The sequence below is a fragment of the Macaca thibetana genome, chromosome 3 (genome assembly GCF_024542745.1).
Source record: "Macaca thibetana thibetana isolate TM-01 chromosome 3, ASM2454274v1, whole genome shotgun sequence".
NCBI lineage: Eukaryota > Metazoa > Chordata > Mammalia > Primates > Cercopithecidae > Macaca > Macaca thibetana.
The window spans coordinates 114,807,777-114,818,801 of NC_065580.1; positions in this window are offsets into that span (position 1 = coordinate 114,807,777).

The following is an 11,025-nucleotide window of genomic DNA, read 5'->3' on the forward strand; positions in this document are numbered from 1 at the left end:
AATGATCCACCACTCCCACTGTTTGGCCCCAGTCCACAGGCCCCCGCTTGAGATGAGCCTCATCATGCGGGTGCTAGGGTCTCCACTCACTTCCCAAAACGACCGAAGCCAGAGGGCTGAGCCAGTTAGGGGAGAGACCACGCTATCAGCCCCTAACTCAGCTTCTGCTGGAGTTGGTGCCAGGGCCTGGAGGCACAGGTGAAACCAGGCACTGGCTGGGCTCTGGCCTCAGGAACTCAGCATGGCCGAGGAACCTCCGCACCCTCCCTGGCTCAGCCTTAGACCCCCGATCTGCCCTACCCCTTCTTGGGATCAGGGCCAGCTATGGGCTCAGAGGCACCCTCTGCACTGTCATCCCTAGCAACTGTTGTTAATTAATATTAACAGCCTGATAACAGAGGGGCAGCCAGGGTGGAGTGACGCAGTGACAAAAGTCCCCTCCTCCAGGAAGCAAAGGGAAAGAACAGCTCACTCCTGGGCCTGACAGTTACAGAGACCCCAGATATCGGAAGACTCTCCTTTGCTCATTTTGCTTTTCATCCCCACTTCCCCCTGACCTTCTCCCTCTTGTCCCTTGGCCAGGCCTGTCCCACCAGTCACCCCTAGCAAGGGACAGAGCATGGCCGGGAGCCTTGAGCAGCAGCCCTGCTCCACCTGGGCCCAGGGGCGTGGTACACACTTTCTGCTCCCTCCTGATAGGAATCTTCAAGGCCTACCTTGGGCTCTCACTATCACCAGGATGGGCCATGACCTTGGCCCCAATTACCAAAGCTGAGCTGCCGATAAGGGCAGCTTGTTGGGAACATCACCTGCGTGCCATCCACTGGAGACAGCTGCAGGGAGGGACCTGTCTCTAGTGTTTTGTGGACCCCTGCCTGATTCACAGGGGAGCCACCCAGCCTCATGCAGGGGAAGACAGAGGCTGAGAGGAAGGGGGCCAAGGCAGGGTCAGGCTGACCCCTAAGTCCTCAAGACAGCCATAGTGGAGAGGACAGACAGTCAGCAGCCAAGGGCCTGCCCCTGGGAGTGACAGCCCCATCCAGCACCTTCCCAGAACTGCTCCCAAGTCCCTGGCCGGCAGAGGCAGAGACCCCACCACCCATGAAGCTGCCTCTCTAGGTCCTCTGTTCCTGGTGTTGTCATCTAGTTCCTCCAGAAACAGATCCTGAAACAAGGATCCCAGTGCAAAAAGTTTATTGGGGAGGTGACCCCAGATGACAGCAGTTGTTGAGTGGGGAATGAGCCAGGGGTTGGAAGGAAGCTGACCAGAGTGCATCCAAGAGCTTTCTCCTGCCCCCAGGGACCTCCAGGAGCTGGTGGGGACATGTCCAAGAGCGTCGCCTCCAAGGAATAAGGACACAGACACCTTTCCACCACGTTCTTCTGTCACTGGTAGAGGACACTCCTGGAAGCTTTAGCCCCAGCATGTAGCGGGCACACTCACTGTCAAAAGGCGTTAGGCAGGGCTGTGGGCACTTGCAGCAGAGAAGTCACTGTTGGCATGCACAGGGCTGAGCGTCAGAACAAGCATATGAAAGGCCCACCCTGTCTTTCATATATTTGTTCCCATGGGGGCTACCTAGGCTAAGCCCCTGGAGCCCAGTTGTGCCCAGCCTAGCACCACAGATAGAGTCCAGCTATGTGATCTCCTGGGGTCGTCTGTGAAACACAAGCAGTGTAACAGCAGCACAATCCGGTTCGGAATGACAGTGAAAATTTCACACCTGATCTCCCAACCCAACTGCCAGTGCCTCTGGACACACATGCCGAGTTGTGACCATATGATATGTACACATGCATCCTGCTTTTTCTCTTGACTTTTCACAGAAATCCTCCCTGTTGCCTTCAATCTCTGATCAGCATGTCTGTGACTAGGTTATGGTCCACAGAACTCATGGATCTTCTCCTCTTCTGGTGCTGTCGGGCTGGTTCCCAATAGATCATTTTTGATAAATATGTTTCTGGTTGACTTCTTTGTGCCTAACAATGTTTCCTATTATTTTTTAAATTTATTTCCTTAAAACAAGTTCCCCTAGATGAGATTTGTGAGTCAGAGTACAATGTTTACCATTCTTTTTTTTTTTTTTTTTTTGAGACAGAGTCTTGCTTTGTTGCCAGGCTGGAGTACAGTGGCACGATCTTGGCTCACTGCACTTCTGCCTCCTGGGTTCAAACGATTCTCCTGCCTCAGCCTCCCAAGTAGCTGGGACTACAGGCACGTGCCATCATGCCCGGTTAATTTTTGTACTTTTAGTAGAGACAGGGTTTCATCATGTTGGCCAGGAGAGTCTTGATCTCTTGATCTTGTGATCCACCCTCCTTGGACTCCCAAAGTGCTGGGATTATAGGCGTGAGCCAGCAGCCCCAGCCCAATGTTTATGACTCTTATGTGGACAGCTCATTTCTTTCCTCAGGCTAATCTAGGATTTATCGGGTAATTATCAGATCCTCAGTTATTGGAATTTGGTGAAGGGTTGATGCCAGTCTTGAGTAATGAAGACTCGGTGATTTCTCGAGGGCCGTGACTCTTACCGCTGACACGGGCAACTCGCAAAGGCACCATCTCCCCGCAGTCTCATCTTCATCGTGTATTATGTTTGTCATTAGACCTTACTAATTTAATGACTGCCAGATAATGCCTCATTTTCCACTTTTTCTTGGTATTAGTAAGATTGATATTATAAGCTTGATGTTAGAATCATAAGACACGCCTGAAATGTGGCTACTCTGAGCAGGTCCAGAGAGGGATGCAGAGCTGTGCCAGTTCACTGAGGGAGCAGCCGGGGGTGAGGCAGCCATCAGCAGAGCAGCCCTCTGTGGTTGGCTCTGGGGTGACACCTGGCAGGGGCTTCCCCTGGTGAGTCATGTGGAGACAAGCCCTGGAGACATGAGGATCACTCACTGAAATAAGCCAGGCACAGAAAGACAAACTTCACGTGTTTTCACTCATTTGTGGGAGCTAAAAATTAAAACAAACGCATGGCAATAGAAAGTAGGTACGATGGTTACCAGAGGCTGGGAAGAGTAGTGGGGAGGTAGGGAGAAGCGGAGATGGTTGACGGGTACAAAAATATAATTAGATAGAATAAATAAAAGCTGGTATTTGATAGCACAACAGGGTAATTACAATCAGCAGTACATTTACAAATAACTGAAAGGGTGTAATTAAACATGCTTTTACAGAGAGGTAACACAAAGAAGTGACAAATGCTTGAGGTGATGGTCACCCCATTTACAACCTGATGTGATTATGACACATCGTATATCTGTATCAAAATATCTCATGTACCCCATAAATATATAATCTACTGTGTACCCACAAAAATTAAATTATTTTTTTAAAAAAATCACTTGCTGACTTGCTGTTCTGCATCCCAACAGCATTCAAAGAGTTTGGGGATCTGGGTTGAGAGGAAGGTAGGTGACATTGCTAAGCTGGTCACCTGACCTGGGTCACAGGTACCTTGGCTGGATATGTGTACAACACTCTGACCGGTACAGATGTGAGTAATCACATCCCCTACTTCTGGCTCTTTGGGGTATCCAGCCTGCTGGTGGCCTCTTCGTCTTTCTTGTCATCAGAACCTGCACTCTGGTGAAGGACTGTGTCTACTGCTTAGGTGAGAGAGGCTCTCCCTGCTCTCCCAGGCCCCTTTGCAGCTAGCAGGGGCCCTGGGATCCCCATGGGAAGGCTTTTTCTTTCCTCGTGAAAGGAGAGGTAAACAGCTGCCATGATATTCTAGCCTTCCCCGCTTTTCGCTGTGCCAGAAAGATGGAAGGTCTGTAGCTGTAGCAACCATCTTGTGGTCCTGAAGCACTGAACACGAGGAAAAAGTCGAGATGCAAAAAATGCCATTGGAAATGACATCTGCAAAATGGTGGCCTAGGAAGCTCCAAGCTCTCATTTCCAAACTGAAACACTGAATAAACAAGCCCAACTGTCAGAATCAACTTTGTTGGCACTCGAGAAAACAAAGGCCTATAGCAACCAGGCAAACATTCAATTTAAAAAAGGCCATCGTCAAAACAGTAGGAAAGTTTTGCGGTGTTTTCACTTAGTCTTGCCCCCGCTCCCCTTCCCCAGCATGGCAGCAGTCTTGGTCTTTTTTTTTGAGCGGTTTCATTCTGTAGCCCAGGCTGAAGTGTACTGGTACAATCATGGCTTACTGAAGCCTCAAACTCCTGGGCTCAAGCAATCCTCCAACCTCAGCCTGCTGAGAAGCTAGAATTACAGGTATGTGCCACCACACCCAGCTAGTGTTTTAAATTGTTTGTAGACATAGGGTCTCACTATGTTGTCTGGGCTGGTCTCAAACTCCTGGCCTCAAGTGATCTCCTGCCTTGGCCTCCCAAAATGTTGGGATTACAGGCATGAGCCACTGCACCCAGCCAACAGTTTTGGAATTGAGACAACAGTAGCACAGTTCTCAGTTCCCTCCCTCCAAAGAGAGCAGGCCTTATTTGCAATCTATTATGTGCATCTGTTCTTATCTGGTGGCTCCTGGAAGAACTGATGCAAGATGCTATATCTTTTGCCTAAAATCAGGACATTGTTCAGAAAAGATGCCTGGGGCAAGAGGTTATAGGTAGAGACATGCCATATACCATTTTAAACCCAGAGGAGAAGCTTGGACCATTTGGATATTCAACAGCAATTTGTGGGTGCAGTGGCTTATGTCTGTAACCCCAACACTTTGGGATGCTGAGGCAGGCAGATTGCTTGAGCCCAGGAGTTTGAGACCAGTCTGGACAACACAGCAAGACCCTGTCTCTACAACAAATTTAAAAATTAGCTGGGGGTGGTGGCATGCACCTGTAGTACCAGTTACTTGGGAGGCTGAGGCGGGAGGATTGCTTGAGCCCAGAAGTTTGAGTTGTGAGCCATGATTGTGACACTGCACTCCAGCCAGTGCAGTAGAGCAAGTCCCTGTCTTAAAATATATATGTGTATATAAATTTTTAAAGCAGCTATGAGCCAAGCACAGTGGCTCATGCCTGTAATGCCAATGCTTTTGGAGGCCAAGGTGGGAGGATCACTTGAGGCCAGGAGTTTGAGACCAGCCTGGGCAATATAGCAAGACCCCATCTCTACAAAAAATAAAATTTAAAAAAAGTTAGCTAGCATGGTGGCATATACCTGTAGTCCCAGCTATCTGGGAGGCCGAGGTGGGAGGATCAACTGAGTTTAGGGGTTTGAGGCTGCAGTGAGCCATATTGCACCACTGCACTCCAGGCTGGACGTTGACTCAAAAAAAGAAGAAGAGGCCGACAGGTGCAGTGGCTCATGCCTGTAATCACAGCAGTTTGGAAGGCCAAGGCAAGAGGACTGCTTGAGGCCAGGAGTTTGAGACAAGCTTGGCCAATATAGTGAGAGCCTGTCTCTACAACAAAATAGAAAAGCAGGCTGGGCATGGTGGCTCACACCTGTAATCTTCAGCAATTTGGGAGGTTGAGATGGGAGGATCCTGACCTGATCCCAAGAGTTTTAAACCAGCCTGGAGAACATGATGAGACCCTGTCTCTACAAAAAAATAAATAATTGGAAGGGGCCAAGATGGCCGAATAGGAACAGCTCCGGTCTGCAGCTCCCAGTGAGACCAGGGCAGAAGGCGGGTGATTTCTGCATTTCCAACTGAGGTACCCAGTTCATCTCATTGGGACTGGTTAGGCAGTGGGTCCAACCCACAGGGGACGAGCAGAAAAAAAATAAATAATTAGGCGGGGTTAGGCACCTGCTGTCCCAGCTACTTGGGAGGGACACAGGAAGATCACTTGAGCCCTCAGGGTTGAGGCTGCTGTGAGCTATGTTCACACAGGACAGGACAGGACAGGACAGGACGGGACGGGACGGGACGGGACGGGACGGGACGGGACGGGAAGGGACGGGATGGGATGGGATGGGACAGGAGAGGAGAGGAGAGGAGAGGAGAGGAGAGGAGAGGAGAGGAGAGGGGGGGGGAGGGGAGGGGAGGGGAGGGGAGGGGAGGGAGGGATGGGGAGGGGAAAGTAAAGGGAGGGGAGGGGAAGGAAAGGGAGGAGAGGGGAAGGAGAGGGAGGGGAGGGGAAGGAAAGGAAGGGGAGGGGAAGGAAAGGGAGGGGAGGGGAAGGAAAGGGAGGGGAGGGGAAGGAAAGGGAAGGGAAAGGAAGGAAGAAGGAAAGAAAGGGAGGGAGGGGGAAGGGAAGGAGGGAGGGAGAGATGGAAAGAGAGGGAGAGAAAGAAGGAAGGAAGGAGAAAGAAAAAGAAGGAAAGAAAAGAAAAAAGCAAAAGAAAAAGAAGGAAGGAAGGAGAGAGAGAAAAAAGAAAAGAAAGAAAGAAAGAGAAAGAAAGAAAGAGAAAGAAAAGAAAGAAAGAAAGAAGGAAGAGAGAAAAGAAGGAGGAAGGGAAAGGAAGGGAGGGGAGAAAAGGGAAGGGAAGGGAAAGCTTAGCTGGGCATGGTGGTGCATTCCTGTAGTCCCAGCCACTTGGGAAACAGAAACAAGATCACCTGAGCCCAGGAGTGCGAGGCTGCAGTGAGCCATGATCATGTCACTGCACACCTGCCTAGATGACAGAGCGAGATCCAACTCAAACAAAAATAAAACAGCTATGTATACAGGAAATTGAGAATGCTACATGCATGTCCAGGGCAAAACACATATTCAGAAAAGCCCTGAAACTTTTGTCACAGGCTGATCCTAGGCTCAGAACAAGCCTAGATAAGTGTTAAAGAGTCCCAACCCAATTTGCAAAAGATGGGAGAGGTATGCTTGTGTGTGTGCGTGTGTGTGTGTGTGTGTGGTGGTGGTGGTGGTGGTGGTGGTGGTGGTGGTGGTGTAGTTTTTAGCTCCTGGCATTCAGGGAATTCTCTGTCAAAACACTGGCTAAACACAAGCTGAAGAAACAGACACTTTGGTGACCACAAAAAAACAATGAATGGTCTTTGCAAAAATAGCTTGGGAAAGTATAAAAACAAACGTTACTACAGCCTTCAGCAATTAAAAAAATGCTGAGGAAGAGAGAGAATCTGATTTCCAGACTTATCACATTATAATAGTCAAAAGTCCAGTTTGCAACAGCAACAGCAAAATCACAAGGCAGATAAAGAAACGGGAAAAGATGGCCTATTCAAAGGAAAAAAACAACAAGTTGACAAAAACTGTGTCCAAGGCAGCCCAACATAAGACTTATTAGACAAAAACACTTTAAAATAGCTATCTTAAAGAGCTAAGAGCAAAAATAGATGAGGACTAAAGTAAATTAGGAAAGCCATGCATGAACAAAATGAGGTTATTAATAAAGAGAAATTATTAAAAAAAGAACCACACAGAAATTCTGGACCTGAAAAGGATAATAACTGAAATAAAAAACTTCACTAGAGAGGCTCAAGAGCAGATTTGAGAAAGCAGAAGAAAGAATCTGTGAACTTGGAAGGTAGGGCAATTGAAATCATCAGGTCTGAGGAACAGATGTGAGAAAGAGTGAGGAAAAGTGAACAGAGACTAAGTTACTTATGGTACACCATGAAACAAAATAACATGGGTGTTATGGAAGTTCAATAAGAGAAGAGAGAATGAGACTGGTTATTTGAAGAAATAATGGCCTAAAACTGTCCAAATTTGATGAAAGACATGAATATTAAATATCTAAAAAGTCCAATAAACTCCAAGGAGTATAAATACAAAGAGACTTATATTGAAACTTAATATAATCAAACAGTTGAAAGGCAAATACTGAGAGAATATTGAAAACAAGAGAAAAGTGACTCATCACATACAAAGTGTCCTCAATAAGATTATCAGCTGATTACTCACAAGATATGCTGAAGGTCAAAAGGCAGTGAGCATGATATATTTACAGTGCTGAAACAAACAAAATTATCAACCAAAAATCCTTTTTCAGCAAAACGATCCTTCAAAAATAAGTGAGAAATTAAGACATTTTCAGATACATAATAGCTGAGAAAGTTCATTACCACTAGACCTGCCTTACAAGAAATGCTAAGGGGACTCTTTCAGTTGAAATTAAAGGATGCCAGAGAGTAACTCAAAGATGTTTGAAGAAATAAAAATCCCCAATAAAGGTATTTACATGGGTAAATACAAAAGCCAGAATTATTATAACTTTGGGTTTTTTGGGGGGGAGGTTGTTTTTTGTTTGTTTTGAGATAGACTGGAGTACATTAGTGCAATCACAGCTGTGTACCACCATGCTCAGCTAATTTTTTTATTTTTAGTAGAGACAGGGTTTTGCCATGTTGGACAGACCGGTCTTGAACTCCTCACCTCAAGTGATCTGCCCACCTTGGCTTCCCAAAGTGCTGGGATTACAGGCATGAGCCACTGCACCTGACCACAAAATAGAATTTAAATAAAGAATTGTTACAAGAGACAAATATGACATTATACATTACTAAAAGGGTCAATTCATCAAGAATATGTAATAATAATATATATGCACCAAACAATGTGACCTTAAAATATGTAAAGCAAACATTACATAATTGAAAGGAGAAGTAGGCAATGCAACAATAAGTAGTTGGAGACTTTAATACTCCATTTTCAATAATTGATGGAACAACTAGACAGAAGACCAATAAGGAAATAGAAGTCTTGAACATTTATAAAACACGTGGATACTTGTATATGTACAACATTCCACTCCACAACAGCAGGATACACATTTTTTTCAAGTGCACATGGAATATTCCTCAGGATAGACAGTATGTTAGGTGACAAAACAAGCCTTGTTATATTTTAAATAATTAAAATCATAGAAAGTATATTTTCCAGTCACAGTGGAATGAAACTAGAACTCAATAACAGAAGGGGCTGAGCATGGTGGCTCACATCTGTAATCACAGCACTTTGGGAGGACAAGTTGGGAGGATCTCCTGGGCCCAGGAGTTCAAGATCAGCCTGGGCAACATAGAGAAACTCCATCTCTAAAAATAAAAAGAAGCTGGGTGTGGTGGTTCACACCTGTAATCCCAATACTTTGGGAGGCTGAGGGAAACGAATTGCCTGAATCCAAGAGTTCAGAACTTCCTGGGCAACATGGTGAAATCCCATCCCTACTAAAAACACAAAAAATTAGCCAGTGTATTGGTGTGCACCTGTAGTCCCAGCTTCCCAGGAGGCTGAGGTGGGAGGATCACCTGAACCTAGGAGATCAAGGCTGCAGTGAGCCATGATCGCACCACTGCACTCCAGCCTGGGCCACAGAGTGAGACCCTGTTTCAAAAAAAAGAAAAAAAATTAGCCAGGCATGGTGGCACACACCTGTGGTACCAGCTACTCAGAAGGCTGAGGTGAGATAACTGCTTGAACCCAGGAGATCAATGCTACAGTGAGCCGTGATCACACAACTGCACTCCATCCTGGCTCAAAAAAAAAAAAAAAAAAGTAAATAAATTACAGGAAAAAATCCCTGAAAATTCATGATATTTGGAAATTAAACAACACATGCTTAACAACCAATGGACCAAAGCATAAATCACAAAGGAAATATAAACATGCCTTGAGACAAATGAAAATGAAAACACAACATACCAAAACTTATGGGATGAAGCAAAGCTGTGCTAAGAGGAAAATTTTTAGCTATAAGCACAATTGAAAAAGAAGAAAGCACCCTGACACGGTGCCTGTAGTACCAGCACTTTGAGAGGTCAAGGGGGCAGGATTGAGGGAGACTAGCCTGGGCAACATGGCTAAACCCTGTCTCTATAAGAAAGATACAAAAAATTAGCGGGGCATGGTGGCACGTGCCTGTAGTCCCAGTTACTCGGGAGGCTGAGGGATGAGAATCACTTGAGCCCAGGAGGTCAAGGCTACGGTGAGCTGAGATCACACCACTGCACTCCAGCTTGGGCAACAGAGCAAGACCTTGTCTCGAAAAATTTTTTAAATTTTTAATTTTTTTTTTTTTTAAAGAAAGGGCCAGGTGTGGTGGCTCATGCCTGTAATCTCAACACTTTGGGAGGCCATGGCAGGGGAATTATATTAGGCCAGGAGTTCAAGACCAACCTGGAAAACATAGCAAAACCCCATCTCTACAAAAAAGGAGAAAAGAGAAAGAGGAAGAGGAAGAGAAAGAAGAAAAGAAGAAGGAGGAGGAGGAGGAGGATGTTGGGAAAAAGTTGAGTGTTGGGAGGGAAACTGAGGCAGGGCTTGCATAATGTCCTCTGGAATGTGTCTAGACTTGCTGGTTCCTTGCTTCTAGCCCTGATAGGCTCCTATTTCCATTATCTCAAGTAGCAGAACATGTTACATACACATGCTAAACCATCACAGCTGTAGATCATGCACCTGCCCTTTTGATCCCCACATTCTCACCACCTGTTTCTTTGTTGGATTAGCAATAAATACCATGGGCTCCCAGCGCTCAGAGCCTTGGCAGCCTCCACGATTGATCATCCCACCTTTATCTCTCAAACTGTCTTTTTCTCAATCCTCTGACTCCACTCACTTTGTCACCCCCACGACCTGGTGTTGGGTATGATCACCCCAATAGGAGGAGGGGAAGGAGGAGGAAGGGGGAGGGGGAAGAAGGAGGAGGGGTAGAAGAAGAGAAGTAAGAAAGTTTTGAAATTTTCTAACTGCACACCTCAAGGAGCTAGAAAAAGAAAAAAGTAACTCAAAGCTAGAATTTTTAAAAATATAAAGACTAGAATTGAGATAAATGAAATAGGGAATAGAAAACTATAGAGAATAGCTATGAAACAAAAAGTTGATTGCTCCTTCAGAAGATTTTTTTCAAGAAATCTATAATACAAATAAAATAATACAGAAAACCAAACTTTAAAAGAAAAAATCAACAAAATTAACAAACATTTAGGTAAGGTGACTAAGAAAAAGAAGACTGATATTACCAAAATCACAAATGAAAGTGGGAGCTTTACAATTTTACAGAAATAAAAAATACAAGATAATATAAATGAACATATAATAAACTGGATAATCTAGAAGAAATGGACAAATTGCTAAACATTCACTACCAAAACTAATTCATGAAGAAGCAGAAAATCTAAATAACTAAGGAAATTGAAT